This window comes from Dermacentor andersoni, chromosome 1 (assembly GCF_023375885.2).
Source record: "Dermacentor andersoni chromosome 1, qqDerAnde1_hic_scaffold, whole genome shotgun sequence".
Taxonomy (NCBI): domain Eukaryota; kingdom Metazoa; phylum Arthropoda; class Arachnida; order Ixodida; family Ixodidae; genus Dermacentor; species Dermacentor andersoni.
In genome coordinates this window covers 145,297,840-145,319,098 of record NC_092814.1, presented here as the reverse complement: position 1 = coordinate 145,319,098, position 21,259 = coordinate 145,297,840, and the positions used below count along the sequence as shown (strand labels likewise).

Genomic DNA, 21,259 nt, shown 5'->3' with positions numbered 1-21,259 from the left:
GTGATTTTGTTCTAATCATTTGCTTGTAAGTTTCAATTTCTTGTACAAGTAATGTCCGCCTCTTCTAGTGGACCAGCTCATGGACTAGAATCGTGTTATCTGCCACAGGCAATTAAAGAAAAAACATTTGAAAGTGTTCACGGAAACACCATGTACAAGCATACAAATGTACAAATTCATGTGACAGGCATATAAACAAGGAAACACTGTAGGTCACTGGTTTATGAAACTAAGTGGCAGTTATTCTTTAAATAAATGATGCAGAGCTGTTGAAAAATATCAATAAACAAGAAAACAAATAAATAACACACATAGTAAAACACAAACGCTTTTGTTTCAATCTAGGCTGTATACGTGTAGCGGATCTCCACGTAAGCACATTTTAGGTCAAAAATAATAAAGTGATACGAATTCAGTAGAGATGGAAGTGCAAATGTTAAACTTCGTTCTCATCGAAGGATAGGCACGGACCAAACATGCGGCACACCTTATTGCATCATGGTATTTCTTTTTCTTCAAGCAGTGCTAGGCCGCGTATGCAATTCCCATTTCTTAGGATTTCCGATTTACATGCAACACTTAGCCAATGTTTATACATGCGATGTACTATGATTATTCCACTCAGTTTAAACAATTATGCGGTTGGTGCATCATAGGATACGTTAATACAGGGGTAATGATTTTTTTCTGCAACGAAGGAATCCGTTGCAGACATGTATATTACGCGGTTCCCCATACTACTTCGAAGTAATTCATATGGGAGCTTAATATGTGAGCTTAAGAAATTTCACCGATGCATTTATATTGGCCGAAAATTGCTATCTGGCGCGAATTGAGTACAATATCAGCATGAATCAAAAGCGGTTTGTTTTTAGGCCGGTATATACCTTCGCTTTTTGTTTCAGTTACACGCATATAATTTGAATTCTGTCATTTGCGCAACGCATTCATTATAATATTACATTGGTCTATTAGAGAGTGAATGTTCGTTCCACAGAAAAAATACTATTATTATCAGCATAAATTCTGAACTTTGGCATATTGTTTTTTATGGTGTCGTTAATTGAAATATATTGGCCTGTGTATGTCTCGCTCTGGAATACCGCAGGCTACTCATCTTATTTCGGAGTACACACGGTTAACTTGTACAATCTGCTTTCTTTTTGTTTGTTACGACTCTAAATCTACGAATACACTAAGAACGAAACATTTCTATCTCAAACTGCTTAAGAATGTGCTCCTTATATTCTAGTAGAGCTAACTCTGGATTTATTCTTCTGGAAAACGAACCGATTTGGTGCGAAGAAGTCACAGGCACCAATAAGGTTACATGATCTTGAGTGTAAATTTTGGTCTAGCGGTATAGAAAACACGTGAAGTACGGACACAGGCCTGCGATTCGCCAGATAAATACGGTTACTTTTTAAAAATAACATGTGACCTTTTGCTTCGACGCAACAAGGAGATACTTTTGGCTGGGCAGCGAATTCGGCCAGGTGCATAGGAAAGGCGACCAATTGAGAGAGCGGCGTTTCGTAAGGCTTGCTGACGTAGACGAGTGCCGAGCGGTGCTGTGAGAACTGTTTTCCTCCATCTGGCACTCCCAGGATTCAACGGCCAGACGGAGCCGTTCCAAGAAACAAAGCTAGGGAGATCTTGCCGAGTGGCCTCATGGCCGTGCGCAATCGAGAGAAGATACCGCAACCCGGTCGCGGGACTCCATGGATAAAACAAAACAAAACAAAAAAACATCCCAAGTTGCGTTTGTTACAGCTTTGCAGTTCTGGAGAAAAGGGTTTTTCCTTCAGCATTTTACCACAAAAGCAGTTTGTGACTCGGTCTCTCGCAGACTTCCAGCGTCAGAATAGAACGGAAACTATAAGCCATGCCTTTACATGGTGGCGTCCAGTTTACCGGCTTTAAGTTTAATGAGACGCCATTTCTGACCTGAGAACGAAGATAACGTACACATCAAGCATCACAGACGCTTGTCGTGTACACTCTGTTTGTTAATATGCTCGTTTATTTCGCATCGTTGCGTATATTATAAATATGTGCGAGCTGGGGTGCTATGCAGGATGCGCCGAGTTTCTCGTTCACCCGAGTTTTACCCGAGTTTGCCCGACGGCAGTCAGTGAACGGAGATAGCGCGGAACGCGCAAAAGCTACAGGCAAAAAAATATGTAGACAAAAAGCCGCCTATGACAACGTGAGCGCACCCTGCGCGGCACGCTGCTTCCACGTTTCAAGCGCAGAAGGCTGCACAACGAAACGCGCCAGCGCCGCGTATTGTTATCAGCGGATTATCGCAACTTAGCAATACCGTGACTGTCCCGCTGTCTGTCCGCACACTTGCCGTGAACCGCTTGCCACGCCTTTCCCGGGCGCGTCTAGGGCGTGCCTCCTCTTTCGTGCACTATCATTCTTTCCTTCTTCGAATGCGAACAGGGTACATGCGGCGCATTCTTGCACGTACACTTTCACTCAAACGAATACGTTAAAGTACAACAAATAAAATAACGAACATTTTTATTGCTTTAAGTATCTGTTTTTTTGTTTTCAGTGCTGGAAATTTGTGATGATAAACGGAGATCGAGCAAATTATTAAATTTTGCACTTCTTGCCGCGAGTGGCGACAGTGAGGCAAAAGCTTAGAAGCAGATACATTGAAGAGGGTCACACACACGAGGGCGTTCATACAGTGATAAGTCGCCTAGGGGCGCTGCAGTACCATTCTCAATAAAGTCAGTCATGATCCATGGAGGGTCATGGCCACTCTTTCTCTATTAGGGGGAATAGAAATGCAGCGCCGCGGTACGGCTGTTCATCGCAGGCGCTTCCCTATGCTATTAAGGCCCCCGCTTTAGCAACTAAAAACGACACAACGGCTGTCGTTGCAAAATGGCGGCATGTTGTTTTGGAGTCCGTAGTGACGCAGTTCAGTGAAAATGTATCAGTTTATCATTGTGCGCGAAGCCTCTGCGATACCTTGCGAAAAGTTCGTGCTTCCCAGCGACACAATTCATCGCTTGTCATCGCTTGCCCAGTGAAGGTGCCTCTGAGCGCATGTACGCAGTATATGAGTGTGTTGTGCAGTCGAAGGTGCTTGCGGATTACCTCTGCTGGAGCCAGCAGCGATCGCAGATGGATATCGTAACGACACCGCAGCAATCGCATTTGGCAGGTGAGGGCTCTTGTGTGCAGTTATGAAATCAGACTTCGAACGGAGAGAGGTGCTGGAACTGTTGAGTGCGCAGTGCTTGTGATGAAGAAATGCCATTGCACTGGGTCTAGAAGAGCGAGCGATTCTCGGACGCTGATCGTGTTTACGACGCTGTGGCTCCGTTTCATCACCGATGACAGGGCAGCCATCTCATACGATTGCTGCGATACGCACTCCTCAGCATCGTCGTCCCCCTCGGCGCATCGACGCCTTGCAAGCAGCTACAGTGACGTGCCGACAATTTACTGTGCGCTACGCGCCACAATGCAGGCAATGAAACCGTGTTGTGGGGCCATCTGAGCCCGAGAAGATGTATGCATAAGCCAGCGACAGTCAACGCTTTGTTTTTGATAGCGGTGCTCAGTACATCACCGATGACAGTGCGTTGTGCGTGCTTTATGTCGGCGGTCAAGATTGTTGATGCCTCTCAGCTCGACACCGCGTCGCTGTTGCCGGAAGATAAGTTGGGCGTGGCCCAACTGTAGTGGGTGCGCGCACAAGAGTTACATGCCTCGCGTAGGGCGTGACCTCTGGTTTTGATTGACAGGCGAACTCGTGCTAAACTCGTACACCGCGAAACCCCCTCCGAGTTCAACTCGGGAACATGGCGGCGGCAGCAGCAGCCTGTGTCAATGCATCCAGCGGCAGCAAGCGTCAGTATGACCGTCCGGACCCGTTCACCTACATTACCGACGGAAAGTTTCAGCGTTATTTTCGCCTGTCGAAGACATCAGTGCGCTTGCTGTGTGACGTGCTAGGCGAAGGCTCTCGTCTGCGGAGACAGCGTAGCGGGCTTCATTCGCTCACCGTCGTAGAGCAAGTCCTCTGTGCCCTCTGTTTCTACGGGACTGGGACTTTTCAGGGAAGCGTCGGCGCCGAGCGTTACATTGGACGCCATCAAACTACTGTTAGCCACTGTGTCAGAGATGTGTCTGACGCGCTTATCGATGCGGCAATGCGTAAGCGGTGGCTAGCTTTCCCGAATACTGCGGCTGAGCGGGCATATATAAAGGAATGCTTCCTACTTCGTGGGAACATTACGAACGTAGTCGGGTGTATCGACGGAACGTACGTAGGAATGAATTCGCCTTCAATGTCAGCGTTACTGTAATTAACATTGAAGCAATATTTAGACGCGCCATACTGCCAAATTAGTCACTTCTGTGTAGCCGACTGAAATTTTGTGTTAGCGACATCTCACATGCGGCTGCTTATGATACTGACTTTTTCGCTGGTGGATGACTTTTTTTCCGGTTGTTCTCCTTGTCTGTCAGGGTGCCTTCCAAATCGCTCACTTTCTTGGGAAAGAGGTTAATTAAGTATAAATAGATAAATGGATGTCACAAAGTGTGTGAAGTAACCTATGAATGCTAATTTTATAAAGAACTTGGGGTTCTTCATTGGTGAAGTAACTTAGTATGCACAATGCTGAATTTTGGTCATGCGTAATCTATCGGCCGCACTATGAAGCAGCGAGGCATTGCACAATTTGTTGCAGCGCGAGATGTGGATGTTGCGCCATGCCGTTTGTGCCTATGCATTTGTGGCGAAATGAAAATGCATTAAGAATCTTGGTGTGTTGGCTTGCATGAAGAAAATACTTCAGAGTGTTTGCTCTGTTCACTGTCGATGCATGTGCCAGAGGGTCAATGCATCTTCTTATTTTTGGACGGGGGGGGGGGGGGGGGCGGCGTTATTCTGAATTGATAAATCATATATTTTCGTCTCATAATGGGGCTCTAATTCTTAAGCAGTAGAACAATGCACTTCCAATGCTCTGCAGAACTCTCTGTACGAGAAAATGTCATGAAGCACCAAGGCAAAATTACATATCGGGAGAAATGTGGTGCAGATGACAATGACAAGTGGGTCTTTAACCCACCATGATAAAAATAAATATTGCAGAGCATATAGACCGTTTGTACAGCTTTAGAACAATGATTACACAAAATGTGATATGCTCAAATGAGTAAACACTTGCCACAATGCCAAAGTAGGATGAGCGACATGCAGCATATATTGGCATTGAACATATCTCGTAACCGTTATTTTTATTGTAAGCCCCCTCTGTCACACCTTTCCCTCCGGCACTCCCTTTACTGAAACCTGGCACTGTCTTTCCATTGGTGTCATGATGGTAATGGTAACGGCAGCAGCAAGGCTGGTTAATGCTTGCCCCTTTGATTCGCGTGAGTTTAGTGGTAAAAAATATTGCACGTGCATACATACACCTGTGCTGCAAAATTTAACACTTGTGATTTTTTCGAGAGCTGATTTGTGTTGGGACATTTCAAAGATGTGCGCCATTGTGGCCTAATAACTAGAGCATTGGTGAGGTTGAAGACTGGGTGTATTGGTATAGAAGCTTGAAATTGAATTGCACAACAATTCGACGGGACACAAAGAGAAATACAGACAGCAGAATGCTCTGCTGTATGTGTTACTCTTCTTCGTGTGCCGTTGAATTGTTGTGCGATCCAAGTTCAAATAGAGCATTGGGCTTCTTTTGTGCAGGACTGAGGAAGTGTGAGCTATTCGACAATATGCCAGTGCCTTGCCACACAATTATGGAAGTCGGAAGGTTTGCAAACAAAGCTTTGCTTTCACATCCACCTGCTCATGTAATACAAGCACTGATTGAAAGAACCATCATAGAAAAATAATGGTAAAATCAATGGCCTGTGAAAAGTGTAATTTGTATATTTACACTGTTGACATAATAGGTGCCATACCAGCCTCAAAATTGTACTGGACAGAGCAGTTTGTTTCCTATGTGAAGTACAACCTTCCATTACATGCTGTGCAGATAACCAAGTTCAGTTTGTTTTGACGTGCTACACAACATTCACTGTAATCTGTTTTTGATTCTAAAGAAGTGCCAAACACCACCTCTTTTTCAAGGATGTCATGGGAATATTTGGCGAGACCTTTTTACAGCCCCTCATAATGGAAGTGTGGCCAGCCAGCTTTGCTTGGATGCCTTTATAGATTTCTGCTCCTGATCATTGTGTGCTATCAAGTTGCAGAAGTCTATGCAACTGGTGCAAGGCATTACATGTTTCTCTAGTCGGATACAACTTTAGGAGGCTGCAGCACGAGGTCGCGGGATCGAATTCCGGCCGCGGCGGCCGCATTTCGATGGGGGCGAAATGCGAAAACACCCGTGTTCTTAGATTTAGGTGCACGTTAAAGAACCCCAGGTGGTCGAAATTTCCGGAGTCCTCCACTACGGCGTGCCTCATAATCAGAAAGTGGTTTTGGCACGTAAAACCCCATAATGTTTTTTTTTTTAGGAGACTGCGGAATCTGCACTTTAAGGCAGGTGAACACAAGCCTGCACCAATGGGCACGCACTCTAGGCTGACATCGTGCCGCCAGACAGACTACTACCTGCTCGTTGGAAAGGGACTATTTCTTTAGACATGGAGGCAATCGACTGCTGCGCTTTGGTCATCTGGGCGGGGCCTCTCCTGTCTTCTGAAGTTTTATCCGACTCTAAAGGATGCTGCTTTTCATACTACACGAAAGGACAAAGTGTACAATTATTTGGCCTATGAAATAGATACACGAGAAGTGTGCTATGCAAGGGCTTAAGATGTGTGAAAATTAGTACATGCAATTATAAGACAATGTTAAAGAATATGTGGTATCGAACATGTATGTAATGGCACATTTGAATCGGGGAGTGTTGCAGTCATATGCACAGTCTATAGGTGATAGCATGATTAAACTCCTGCTGTTTCCGGTCTTCATTGTGAATTATGCACGCCGTTCATCTTGTGGCTAATCAACATGCACTGTATTCTTGCACATAGAGAGAACAAACAGCACAATGACGTGTATGCTGCATTAGTGTATTTTTTATTTACATGGTCAAAGAGTGGCTCAGGTTGTCTTACGTTTTTGCCTATTTTGAAGGGACACCAAGTGCATGTTACAAGTCTCCTAATATGCACGCACAGCACAATGTTTACTGCAATAATTTTATTTATATTTATGAATAATAAACAAAATATTAAACTGAAAGCTCCTTTATAAGGTGCCTTCTGTGGGCTCGACAGGAGAGCAGTGAGGGCACCGATACTACTGCTGCAGAGCAGCCCTGTGGACCTCTGCCACACACTCAAGAGCACGTGCCTGGCGCTCGCCAACTGCCACCAGACTGTTGAGTGCCTCCAGCAGCAGAATGTTTTGCTGCAAAAAAAGTGTATTGGAATGAATCAGCCGCATACAAACCATTATTTACAAAGAAAAATGCTCGTTGCACTATTAGTAACAAGTGCCATTAACTGTGGAAGCCTTTAGTGTAGTATGCATAATAAAACAATGTGTCGGGACAACGTTGCTTTATTTTTCATAACTGGCGTTTTCTTTTTCAGAGCCAATTGTCATGTTGATTAGTGTGCCAGCAGCTGAGGTGCCCCCCACCTTCACGAGTCTACTGTCAGCACCACAAACCTATTTTTGTTCGCTGCAAAACAAATGCTTCACCCTACAATCCCGTCTTATACGAGCTGATGGCATCCTATGCCTACAAACATCATGTTTTTATCCCATTACGCAATTTTCTACCATACTCGGCTGTAGTTCTCTCTCCTTGACGTCCACTCTGTCACGCTTATGTAATCACCTGTTATGAATTGGCAACCAGTGATCGAATATGTGCATGGCCTGCCTGCCGATTCCATTTTTTTTTCTTAATCTCAACCAGCATATCTGTTGCCACGGTTTACTACGCCACTGTCTTCCTGCCTTAATGCTATCTCCACCAATTTTTGTTACATCGCTTTCTGCACAGTCCTTGACATCTCAAGTTTCTTTGTTAACCTCCAGGTTTATGTCCCATATTGCATAACCGGTAGAATGCAATTATTCTAAACTTTTTTCAAGGATATCGGTAACGTGGCGATCACGATTCGGTAATGCCTTCCATGTGCTGTTCAACCCGTGAAATTTTTGTATAAGTTTCCTGCTTTATATCAGTACCTGCTATTGATATTTCACCTGGATAAAGATACTCTTCCATAAATTTTGCGGGCTTGATGTCACTCATGAATTTCTGTTATCTCGCGAAGTTAGTGAAGGTTACCTTCATCTTTTCCATATTTTCGCTGGCCCGCTTGCATGTAAAAGCACGAACACTTATTGGTTCTCACTGCCTTCTTTAAACTGCTGGACATTCAGTTCGTTACTACGTAAGTGACTTAATCCGTGCACTCTTATTATGCTAAATATGAAACAGTAGAAATATACTTATCTGCAGTTTGTCGATGTCTCCTTCACTGTGTTGGTAGCGAGATCCATCGTCGGTACCACCTCCTTGTCGCATCGTAGCTATATAGGCTGTCTTCCTTTTTTACACACTATGTAATGTTCGTGACCCTCGCAGTCACGCAGAGTGGATGAACTCTCAGAAGCAGCACCGGACAAGTTGTTTCTTCAGCACGGCGCCGTGAACAGTAGGTGCGCGTTGCGATATGTAAAATCGCCGAAGCTATTGGCAGTCTTACGGGGTGCCCGGAAAGATTGCTGACGGAGGAACAGAACTATCCAAGAAATAGTGGTCATCGTCGAGCCTGATCACTACGTCGCGCACTGCAAGCTCGTTGTACGAGTTTGTTTACACTGGGCCTCTTCGATGTTTAGCCGCCATGCTCGCCCGGTGAATGGATGTGATGACGCCACCACAGCGTTCCCTCGTGGTATAATGCGAAGCGTACTAAATTACAAATTAGTCTAATGCATATTCAGTGTACATGTTGTAAGCTTTAAAATGCTTCTATACCACGTTAAAGTAACTAATAATATTGTACTAAATTCATTTGTTTAATAACTTGCTTGTGCATGTAATGCACTCGGTGGAACGACAAACAAGTGAAAGAAGGCACGACCATGCACCGACGATATGATCACGTGAGCCCCAGTTTGTCGACCGCCCAGAAGGCAACGCCCAAGGAATGATAGCCAGCCAGAGTGAATCTAGATAAGCCAATGAAACTGGAGGCTTGTCGAAAGATAAACTGTGTCTCGGTACCATTCGTGCTTTCATCTTGGGGTGTCGCCAGAGCTCGTGAAGATCCCGAGTTTCGCCAAACTCGGCGCATCCTGCATAGCACCCCTGGCCGAATCCTGACTACTCTTCCAAAACGCGAAAGACTCAGGCATGGGACGCATAAACAATTGTGGTATTTTCGGCGCTCTTTGCTGCTCACGGGAGCTCGCCTCTCGAGGTGTTTTAAACACGCACTGGCGTTCACAAACGCTCTAACACGTCGACCCCTAAACAAACTCTTGGAGATCCGTTTTGGTCGCATGGAGGTCAATCAAAATTTAAAGTTCGATTAATGACTTCTAAGCCTTGGTTTAGGGGTGTTTCAGGACCACCTTCCATGGATACGTCGTGAAAAGATCGTGCACTAACGTCAAAGAGCTGTGCTGGCCGAGTTAAGACTGGCAGGCGTAGGGCCTTCGAAACAAGCAAGGAACACTGTGACGACGCTAGACGCGCACACTGGTGCTCATCACCTATACCACGTGTTGTTCACACCTCTCTGCAATTACTTCATTGTTCCTGTAGCGCTAAGTAGTCTTAGCTTCTTCGGTCAACCAGTTTGGTCCAGAAGTAAATTACTAAAAATTGTTTAATTGTGTACTACAATTTGCTGCTTGTATGCTGACTTGTACTTTTTAGGAGTTTCCCAGACCACAGTATTTCAACCGTCGATGCCTGGTATAGTGCTTAGGTCCAAGAAGTCAAGCAGCATAGTTTTTTTTTTGCACCCTGACGACGTCAGTGGGAATCTAGGGCCACTGGCAAAAAAAAGCGTGCTACTGATTTCGTGTATTTAAATAAACACGCTTATTACACCAAAAGCTCGCGAACCCTGTAAGTGCGCGTTCTTTGACAATGCCAGACAGCGATACCACTTACAGTATACCGGAAAGGAAAAAACAGCAAGAAAACATTGCAGGATCACTGTGCAGGGTGTTTGACGTAACTTGAACCAAGGACTTCAAAAAATGTGTTTAACTGCAACTGAATGAAACCAACGAGATATGGTTTGTCATCACGTGATGATCCTTGGAATATTTTAGCAGCGCGTGTCGTCTGGGAGGTCTGTCTGCGGCGGCTATTGTGAATGGCACCTACGCGTCACCCACGCGCTGCCTCTCGTAATCTCCAGATCAGCGAGGCAGTCGCGCCACATTTCGCTCCGTTCGCAACATGGCGCACGAGACAGATTCTGCGCGACAGCCAATACATCGCGAAATGAAAACACGTACACAATTGCGCGCAAGTTTCGCATTATACAGTGGCGTAATAGTCAGTGAATCTTTATTTTTCGCTTAATTAGTTCAGTAACTAAAATCAAATATGCGAAATTTTTAATATTCACTTTAGGCCTAAGTGTGTTTCCTTACGTTGTAGAGGAGATTCAGAAATGACCGATCCTATTTTAAATAAATAAAGCGATAGCGCTAAGGGCCCTGCATCGCAGGAAATCCGGCGTAGGCGTTCGGCGTCTAACGCGGGACGTCGCTTTTGCAAAAAAAAAAAAAAGATTGCGAACCAGATTCCGAAACCACGCACACCCGACAACTCTTACCACCAAAATTGCTCAGACCTTGTCTTTCGTTCTTTGCAGAGTTATTCCTCGATATTCCGAGAAAGGGAGCCCACAAACAAATGTAATGGAAACACCGACAGCGCATATCTTTTATGTTAGCTCTCCACAGACCTAAATATTAGAAGTATGAAACAATAAGAGGAAATCTCCCCATGCAAGCGGCCGCGTTTCCACCAGAAAGCTTGCCTTCGTGCACAGCGTTCGCCGCCAGCGTTTCCCGGTAAACGTCATGGTTACATAAGCAGCAGTTGCCGGGAAGCATGAAAAGCAGCAAGGGGTGTTTGAATGCTATCGCATTCTACTCTTAAAGGTGAAGCTTAAGTGTCCTGCCAATTTTTTGTGGCAAGGTACGACGGCGAATCAGAAAGCCTTTGCCCCTATGCTTTGTTAGCCAGACTGAGATACATACAGCTAATTAGAAATAAACGTACTATTCTGCGTACCTTGCACTATTTTTCCACAGAGTCCTCGCATCCGTTCAGACATTTGCCCCATAGCAGAACTAAACTTGAGGTGCCTCTGCCGTCAGTCAGTGACGCACTCGGCCTCCCCGAATGCTCATTGTCATGCAAGTCTTCACGGCCTTTTGCGTACTCCCCCTTCACACTCACTACCTCACACTTCCCTAAGCGAGAGACCGTTCTCCATACGTGGGCTGCATTTCCCTGCGTATTTCGATAGGAGTTCGTCCCTTGCTTCATAGAAAACGAATCACACTTCGTTGATCGCACACCGTGGACGTGCAAAGGACATCCGCCATTTTCAACTGACAGCAGCCCCGTGTCGTGGAGCTACCGACCGGCAGATAAGGACGAGCTAGCTGGTTCAAGAAACAACCACCGCTGGGAAGGGATACGTTGACCTCGCCTTTTCTGCCGTAATTTGGCTAAAAAAATGAAAATATAGGGGCAAAGATTTTTTTTAGTTTGCCTTGTACATGCTACGTGTTTCGTTCAGTGTTTAAAGAAAGTCCGCGAAATGTGAAATGAAACCACGTGACTAAGCTGATGCGCTATCGTATTGCAGCACTCGCAAGGTTGCTTCTAGCGAAAGAAGCGTGCGCGTCTACCATGGTGAAGTGAGCGGCTGCGGCTTTTGGCATCGGCTTCACATTGCGTCACAATCTTTGACGGAGGCGCAGGGAAAGGGAGCGACGTCGTCCCTGATAAGCCATACGCTCGAATCACGGTTGATAGCGCTGCAATACGATAGCGTATAAGCGCACTCAAGTGGTTTTATTTTGCATTTCAGCTGGCTTTCTCTAAACGGCGAAAAAAATAACCGCGTAGCATGATATACAATAGCAATAAAAAAACGCGGCCCACGGTTCCGGGGCGGCGTTTTTAGGATTGCTAGTATATACAGCGGGGCGTGGCACTTTTGACGGAGCTCGACGGTTCTGCACAGGCGCGAGTAAGAGCGGGCGCGAGTAAGAGCGGGCGCGAGAGAGAAAACCTGGGGGCTTTTGCTCCTTGAATATATGACTCAGCCTAGGCACTACGGAGGAGGTTTCTTTTAGAGCGCGTTGTATTGGTTTGTCCCATAGACATGCCGGCATTGCGGAGTGCGGTCGAGTTGGTTTATACGCTCCGTCGCTGGCTGCCCGCGCGGTGAGGCAGTGGGCGCGGAAGCCGCTTGGTGATCGCTGTGTCTGAAGGGACAATGTTCTGACTGGTGTTGCATAAGTCGCGGGTCGATCGCTTTTTTCATCGCGACGATAGATCGGATTTTTAACAAGCACTGCTCCAGGAGGGCACATATAACCGGGAAACGGAGGCCTCAGGCGACCACCTGAGGTTATAATAAAGCAGGCGGCGCAGGATCTCCGGGGCACCCAAGCGGTACCGGGGGGATCAATGCTGGAAGCAGGGTGGCCCGTGGGTTGGGGCCGCAGAGGCCGAAGCGTGCCAGGGGTGTTCGCATAAAAAATTGGCTGTCCGCTATTGCAGACAGCCAATTTTTTATGCGAACACCCCCTGGCACGCGCCGGCCTCTGAGAGCCCCAACCAACGGGCCCGTCCGGCTTCTAGCTTTGATGTCCGCGTTGCCGCTTTGGTGTCCTGGAGGCGCCGCCAATAATGCGAAATAATCACACGTTATTTTCATTAGTAAAAACATGATCGAATAAATATGATTGCGTCGAGCCGCCAACTTGCGATGCTAAGTTCAGCACTACCGCGCCCCGCGACTTTTGCCGGCACGCCTAGGGACAAGCGCATAGAAGGCACGCCAAGAAATTCCTCCGTAGTACCTAGGCGGAGTCGTATTTTCAAGGAGCAAAACTCTCCACATTCCCTCTCTCGCACCCGCTCTTACTCGCGCATGCGCGCAATCATCTGTCGTCTCCGCAAGTGCCACGCCCCGCTGTACCTACAAGCAGTTGGAAATACGCCTCCGCGCGCAGGAGCGGCTCCGGGGCCATACGGGCCACACCGCGGCGCTACTGTCACCACCGGGCGCCTTCCTTTGAGGGTGCAACGAGTGACGCCAATCTTCGCCCTCAACCTCGTGCTGCCAAGTCACGCGCTTGATAAATTTCAAGTGCGACGTTCGGCAGTTTCGCAGCTGACGGTCAGTTGGAAAAACTGTTCGTCAGTGCACGCTTGCCTTCCTCCCCGCTCCAGCTCGCGTTCGACTAAGCGCACGGAACGTATGCCCGGCAGGGTCCGATTTGGTTTCACGTTTCATGTTTACGTGCGCCTCGCGCCCGGGTGTGCCGCACTTCCGTGCTTAGCGTTTGAACGGTCGGCTCACATGCATGCAGGCTCAACGAAAGACGTCACGGCAAGGCATTGGTTCATAGGAGTAGTAAGCAAAGAGCCACCACTTTGTTGGTGTCAACGCCCGTATTGACTAATGTGCCATGCTCGTTTAAAACGAAAGCGTTACTAGCATCGATAAAGGAATACACAAGAGCGGACACTCCCATAGAGCCCAGTGGCCCAATTGACTGCAGCGCACCAAGCCACCGGCGTTAATACCTGAACCACACTTCCGGTTTCGTGCGAGCGCGTTTTCAATACTAGCCAGTACGTGTCACGCCGGCTGCGCTTTTTTTTTTCTTCTACAGCTCAACCGCGCGCCGTCTTCATGTGAAATCATTTTAGTAATATATTGATTGCGAACTATCTTCACTAGCTTCCATCGAGTATCTGCCACGTGCAATTTTATAAGGACGCAAGACGCCTTGTGAAATGAGGAAGTGTTAATATTATTCTTTATAAATGCTCGTTGCGGGCTTTTTGTGCATTCATCCAGCGTTGTGGCACAAGGTAAGCAGCAGTAGTTTCCGTAGGAAGCTCCACCAGACGACGTCAGCTGAAGAAATTAAATTACAAGCAAGTGCTATTTTGGTATATTAACACGTAAGAATAATGCATGTGGAGGCGAAGCGTGCGAAAGTGGTGAATTGGCGGCATTACAAACAAAAGCAGTTCACTTTTACACACACGGCGTAGAAAATACCAGACTCATCCCAAATACCGTACCTACCACGAGAACATTCTATTTGCAAGCATTCCCCGCGTGCCGGGCCTTATTTCCTGCACTTTATTAGCAAGAATACACGGGTTATCCTGCGCGTTTCGCGAACTTGGCAACAACCGACAGGTTAGCACGCTACGAATACACAGAGGTGGCCACAACACAGGCCCTCCAACCAGACCATGCTAGACACTCGCAGAATTTCTTCTACTCGCTCTCAAGACAAATGCGTGGATGCCGTTCAGAAGACAATTTCCGAGTTACTAGTTTTTGGTGTCTCAGCTTGGCATTATCTTTCGCGCGTTCTGCCGGCGCAAGCAACACACTCCCGTGTTATCACTCTTGACAGTTGCTCCTCGCATTTTCGACGAGCGTGAGTACCGAAACAACGTTGGGCGTCAGAGAAAGCGCCATGAAGTTGTCAGTGCAGTAAACCGCGAAACTTGACTGCGCACCACGACTGAGCTTCATTTCGCTAACCGCGGCACAGCGCCAGGCGCGCCCACGCGCCCACTGCCAAAAAGTAACGAAATTAGTTAAAATAATGTTGGCGGTCAGAGAAAGGGCCAAAACTTATGGCAGTAAAATTCAGTACACGCGAAACTGCCCCACAGCACCCTGTGCGACTAGCGTGCCCGAAAACTACCGAAATTAGTTAAAATAATATTGGGGCTCATAGAAAGCGTCGCAAATATCTAGTACGATTCAATAATTCAAATTAACTGCGCCACGACAGCCGCGCTGTCTTTTGTTAACTGCGTCACAAGCCTAGCCTACACTCTTAGGCAAAGTTACACACTTTGGTGTGTATCTCTGCCACACAACAATAATCCTCATCTGCCTTGCTTGCGTTTCCTTTCTTAAAAACGCCGCGCCCGCTACTTTCCTGTCGGCAATGCTATGTCATGCTGATAACGCGCATGCCGTTCGTTGCTGGTAAGTACCGGGCTCGCCGTGTTCAAGAAAGGAAATGCGGACAAGACAGATGACGATTATCGTTGTGTGGCAAAAGGGTGTAATTTTGCTTAAGAGTGCAGGTGCCGTGCCGTAAGCCTAATTGCTCAAAATGCGTCGCAGACTGTCGAACAAAATTTCTCACCTTGCCGTAGCCCTATAGCGCAGTGGTGCCATGTCGAAGTTCAGAAGGAACGCAAGAATTCACTCGGAGCCCACCAAACCAGGTGAAATCCAAAAATAGAACAGGCAGACGGGTGACCGAACAGGCCAAGGCTCAGATGTGCGGCCGGTCTCTCTCGCCTCGGCGGTGTGTCTGACGAATGACGCATGCACCTGGCTCATCATTCGCCTGTCGCTAGGCGACGAATGTAAGCCGCAAAGTTTCATTTAATTTATATGCAGATATTTTTGCTGCTGCCGGGAAAGAATTAAAGAATGAAACAATTTCTGTTAATTCATTTTACTCTTTTTTTCCGATGCTCGGGGCAGCAAACTGTCGGCGTTAATACTATAGCGTGACGTATTCCCTGTTGCTACTTTCCGCCGAGTGTCCCCTCTTGTTATATTTCTTTTTCTATGTTACTAGACTCACTTTGCAGAAACTGTCCTAACCTGCCAGCCGTGCCCGGAAGCCCTCCGCCGTGCCAAGAACTGCGGCAGCACGGCAAACGAAGCAAAATGGAAGCGTCCTCCTGTGCATTGACCATCAGCTGCGAAACAGCCGAACGCTTCACTTGAAATTCATCGAGCGCGTGACCGCACGAGAGTGAGGATGAAGATTGGCGTCACTCGGTGCACCCTCAAAGCAGGCGCGCGTTGTAGTATCCCTGTATATGCTCCCGCAGGGAGCAGAGTTGCACATAAGTCCGGTTTATGATCCAGCTCTGCAGTGCAGCCACTCCTCGCGCGCGCAGGAGGCAAATGCCGTGCGGTGTTCCATTTGCTTTTTTGTCTACTGGTCGCGAGCTACATGCGGCAACTGTACGCAAGCGCTGAGCAAGATACTTTTTAATGCATGCCAAGCTCGAACGATTGGTGTAGCCGTAGAGGTGCCAACCCCCGAAATTTTTAGTTTGTGTGTAAATATATACACGCACGAATTCACATATAAAGTATAGGACCCCCTCGATCCTTCGAAATAAAATCCTGACTACGCCCGTGGCTCGAACACCTCAAAAGTTCGCGTGCAAAAGCGCATTACCGTGCAACAAAAAGCGGTGCGATGTTTTTGAGCACGCATGTGAAGTTTTTTTGCGGAGGCGGAAGGCAAGAAATGTTTTAAAGGGTTTTTAAAGAAACCGTCACACACGTGCGGTAGACAATTCTGTGAGCACGTTTTGGCTGCCGAAACGAGACAAATAGTGGATGTTGCCAACACAACTATCGTGCCTGCAATTATGTCAGTGACCGTTGACCGTCATTCATCATTAGCGTCGTTCACAGCAGCTGCACGTTTTCGATATTCGCGGTGGAGACACCTAAATTTAAACGCATTTCAAATGTTCACATGCGCACATCTTATGCAAAGCTTACTTTTAAGATTCATACCGCAAACTCAACAGCTGCTTAGTAGCAGCAAATCTGCAAGTGGAAAAAAGATTCGAGATGCACGAGCTTCTAGATCAAATTTATTTCGTACAAGGGAATGGATGGGCAATGGCTGGTGGTAGAAGGGGATGAGTGCTGGTTCTTGGAGCCTTGGAGGGCAGAATTCAAGGCCACTGGAAAAGCAACAAGTTATTAAGAGTAACAACACGTTATCTTTATTCGACTTATAACATAAGATGACAAACTGGCAAAGTAATTATTCACACATTGCAGACTGTAATATGAAAGCACATTTTTCTTTATCTCTTCACACTACTCAGGTTATTTTCCTATAACACAGCGCTTATTAAACGTACAAAAATAATTTCACATTCCTCACGTCGACTAAGGCTGATCGAACAAGCAACATATTGCGCGCGGTAAATGTTGAAGCTATCGCAGCTGTCTCATAAGTGGGAGCGCACGGTGTTTTCGCTTACTACAAAACAATGAACAGCAGCACATCAATCAACTTTACGTGAAAAATCAGAACGCCGACAAAAAAAATGGCTGTGGCTTAGCTAAGGTTAAGCCCAGGATGCGAAGCATACTAGCCTTTATTTTAGTTGTTGAACCATTGTTTAGCCTGGTGAACTGCTGTTGCTTGGCTATATTTGGTTCGGCTAGACGAAGAAACAACTCATGCGTTACTCTCCTTCGCCTTCAAGAGTGGAACGCGACAGCGTTCCCGTCGACCCGCCAAGGGGTGTAAGACAATGGGCTACGGCGCAGCGACTACGCGCCCCGCATTGGACGCGGTGAGCGTCGAGCAACGCAGCGTTCGGCGCGGCAACGAAATGTGCGCCTGAGCAAGCGACGCACGCCTGAGCCTTAGAAACAGCTCGTTTCTAAGGCGACACCGCATTCACTAGAGGCGCTTTTGTACCGCTTTGAACCATCGTACTCGTGGCTCAGTGGTAGCGTCTCCGTCTCACACTCCGGAGACCCTGGTTCGATTCCCAGCCAGCCCATCTTGCAAGAGTTGAGCCAAAGCCACCTAGAAACAAGCGCAGCTGCTTATATACCGCCGCGACGCCGCGAGCGACGGCGCGAGTTGGAGCCCCGTTTCTCCTCTGTCGTGACGTCACGGTGTCACGTGGTCAGCCTTGACGACGCCGCGAGCGACGGCGCGAGTTGGAGCCCCGTTTCTCCTCTGTCGTGACGTCACGGTGTCACGTGGTATGGCATGGGGTCACTAAAGGTCATTGAAGGCGACACCGCCGTGCCTGAGGAGCTGGGTTGAGCTCTAGTAATATGCTTCGCTTAAAATAAGAAAACGCAGCAGAGAAAAGCAAGCTGCAGCGGACAAATTGCACCTGCTAGTATTTACTCTGTTTTGAACACACTTTTCTAGTGCCGCATAGTCAGAACAATCGTACAAGCAAGAAAGCGAATTGAGCGAGTTGGTAAGTTAACATTCTTCGCTTATATGTGCAGCGCGACACAGACGTGTCGTCCTTTCTTTGTACCGCGTCCGTGTCGCGCTGCCCATATACACAAAAAATTGCACAAGTGAACAACAACCTCTCATGCCAGGCGTACGCATTTCAGCGTGTACAGGAGTGTTACTCGAGATAAATGCCGCTTTAGCGTAAACAAGCCGAACTCACCTCTGTAAACAAGGCTAACGGACCTCGCATATCCTGGTCCCTTTCGGAGCCGGCCGGTCTCGTCCGTCCGCATGGCACCGCGTTAAAGGCTTTGCCACCTTCCTTGCGAATAGCGGTGCGAGCGGCGCCGGAAAAGTTATGCGCAACTCTGCTCCCTCCGGGAGCATATACAGGAACACTAGCGCGGTGGAGATAGTCGCGCCGCGGTATGGCCCCGCAGCCGCTCCTGCACCCGGAGCCGTGGGCCGCGTATTTTTGATTGCGACTCTACATACGTTGCCACAAGCTGTTTCATAGCACTCTTTACAAGATAACGAAACGCACTTGGCTCTGTTCTGCCTGGCGATCCCTCCAAACAAAGAGTGCTCCACTGGCAGGCATGCGGCTGTGACGGGTGCTGATCACGCCTCATCGTTCACTCAAGGCAGCTCGCTTCTAGACAGCAACGTCGCCCCTTCCTGGCCGTCACGAAGAGGCCACTGATTGATGACACGGTCATTAGACAGTTTTAGTACTGGGTGCGTTGCGTAGGCAAGATCGCTACATCCTGCAAAGTGCGCATGTGTAGAACGCAACACAAACGGTGCGTGATGCGTACGCGGCCGCTGCGTATACGCACGCATCCGATTCTTGCGTGCGTACGTGGGGAGCCTTACGTGCTGCTCTCGTGGTTCTCGTTTGTTCGGGAGTGCACGAGACAAAAGTGTTTCGCAAAATGGCGGCGTCGAAGGCGACCAACGGAAGGGTGTACTTTTGAATGGCCTACGATTTGGCTTTGCTGCGTGAAGTGAACGCGCCGAAGCCATTCCCGGGTCCTGCACGGTGCGAATCCATAGAAAAAGAATATGAGCTTTGTTTTTGAGAAAGTGTTCAGTGTACGCTGTTCGCGCGAAAGGCTTGACCTTCTGTTGGCGCAGTTCGTCGCAAATGAGCGTGCCAGCCTCAGAAATCGAGTACTCGGTTTTTATTTTTCTTGATATGATTCGTGTATTGCATCGGTACGTATAGTAGAGTCTCTTAAAGGCCTAAATATTGTTTGACGTTGTGTGAACGCGCCCACATATAATATCACGTTGGCGAGATCAACAGCGTCTATAGTTCGACCGATGGTTCGAGGTACGGGCGGACGCGGTCAACGCGTTCCGACGCGCCCGGCGCCTTACAACGCTCGCCCGCTTACGTAGTACGTAGGAATTTCGCAGTACTAAAAGCCCTGACGTGACACGCGCTCCTACGTTCCGCAAAGCGCTTGCGTGCTGCGTACATATCGTTATGGCGCTGTACTAATACTGTCTATTGTCGAGAAGTCGTCGACGGCCGGTTCACAGTTTGCCACGTTGTTGCCTCATATTGTACAACGTTGGAGATGCATGAGACGTTGGGGAATGGGAGCTAGTGAACGATTCGCCATTTGTGATTGGCCAGTGAATTCTCTCGACGAGGGAGAGAGGGAAATAAACTGCATAAAAAGCGGATTCGGACCTCTGTCAGAAGGGAGGCTTGTACATGCAAGGACTCTAGCATGTGGTGTGCTCCGATAGTTGGAGCCGTGTTTATAAAACTGATCATGTACTTTTTTTTAATATAATTCTTTCGATGTTCTCATAACCGTCGCTCGGGACCTTTTTTTCTCCCGGCACCTGGCACGGCAACATCCATGGAACCTTCGTGGCCGCACGGATCCCCAACTTCCCAACAGCCCTAAAGGGAATAGTAAACATTTGGAATAATTGATCTCAGGTAATTCACTAATCAAGCAGAATATAAAAATATTTGGAGGAGCGCCACATGAAGGTAAACCGTTTGGTTTCACCAAGCGGCGGTTAGCCATATTGTTTTTTTAAATCCTTCGTTCAAGCTACGTGAGACACCCTGTATCTGTTGGCCTGCAGAATCACGATATCGCAAGATGCATTCCTCACTTTCCGCTCGAGCAGAATAATTTCCTGTCGTTCAAGATGAAACGTGTTCTGATAGTTTCTAAACGAAAGATGTATTCCATTTTGTTTTCGATAGCACTTTTAATACCTTCAACTTCAGCTAAAGCTTTAAAAAGGCAACCGCACCACATGACGAAGTAAACACTTTGGCATAGCAGTGTGCCTAAAATTCCTTTTGTTGTGTTGTGGTCGCACCCAAGCGCTGCTGCACTTAAAGTTCGCGGAAGCATGTAAGTTTTTAGCTCGCGATCAGCAAAGAACGGGGTAAGCATGGTTCGCTTATAGTCCCGCTGAATTGAATTAAGCAGCGAAATATTCCCCTGCTGATTTCTTTGCTCGTTGTAAGGTTTAGAGTCGATGGCGCCTGAAAAATTTTATTTTGTAGATATGGGAACACTGGTTCTTTCCGCGTCTGCTGGGAGTGCATAGTGCCTATGGAGTGGGATGCATTCTCTACACACATGTGCACAAGGACCATGTTATCCATGAGTTCGTGAAACACGCTCCGAGACGCGTTGATGGCTTCGATTACCACTGATGAAGAACACACCTGCGGAACGCACTACAGGCAGACATGCTTATTCTATCATGTCGAAAAGCCCCTTCCCACTGTTGCCAGACTAGTCACATCCGTAGCTTAACTCCGTTGGCACGTAGAGGGTGCTGGCTCCTGCTGGCTGTATATAACCTGTATATAACAGAATACATGCATCTTGATCGTGCTTAGGAAGTTCTGCTGTCTCGCTCTGGGTCTCTATAGAAAAGCAATACTGCTTATCAAACGACAACTGCATTTGAATATCTGAAATGTGTTTTTACAGGAGTGTTTTC

General features: G+C 47.4%; 1 long non-coding RNA gene across 1 annotated transcript in view; it reads right to left on the bottom strand.

Annotated features, from left to right (window-relative positions):
- LOC129380607 (uncharacterized) overlaps positions 1 to 15,576 on the bottom strand; it is a 36,500-nt gene extending 20,924 nt beyond the window's left edge. Inside the window, exon 1 of the long non-coding RNA XR_008608775.1 lies at positions 15,434 to 15,576. This is a non-coding gene — a long non-coding RNA (uncharacterized lncRNA). The remainder of the gene's footprint in view (positions 1 to 15,433) is intronic.
- Between the last annotated feature and the right edge of the window lie 5,683 nt (positions 15,577 to 21,259).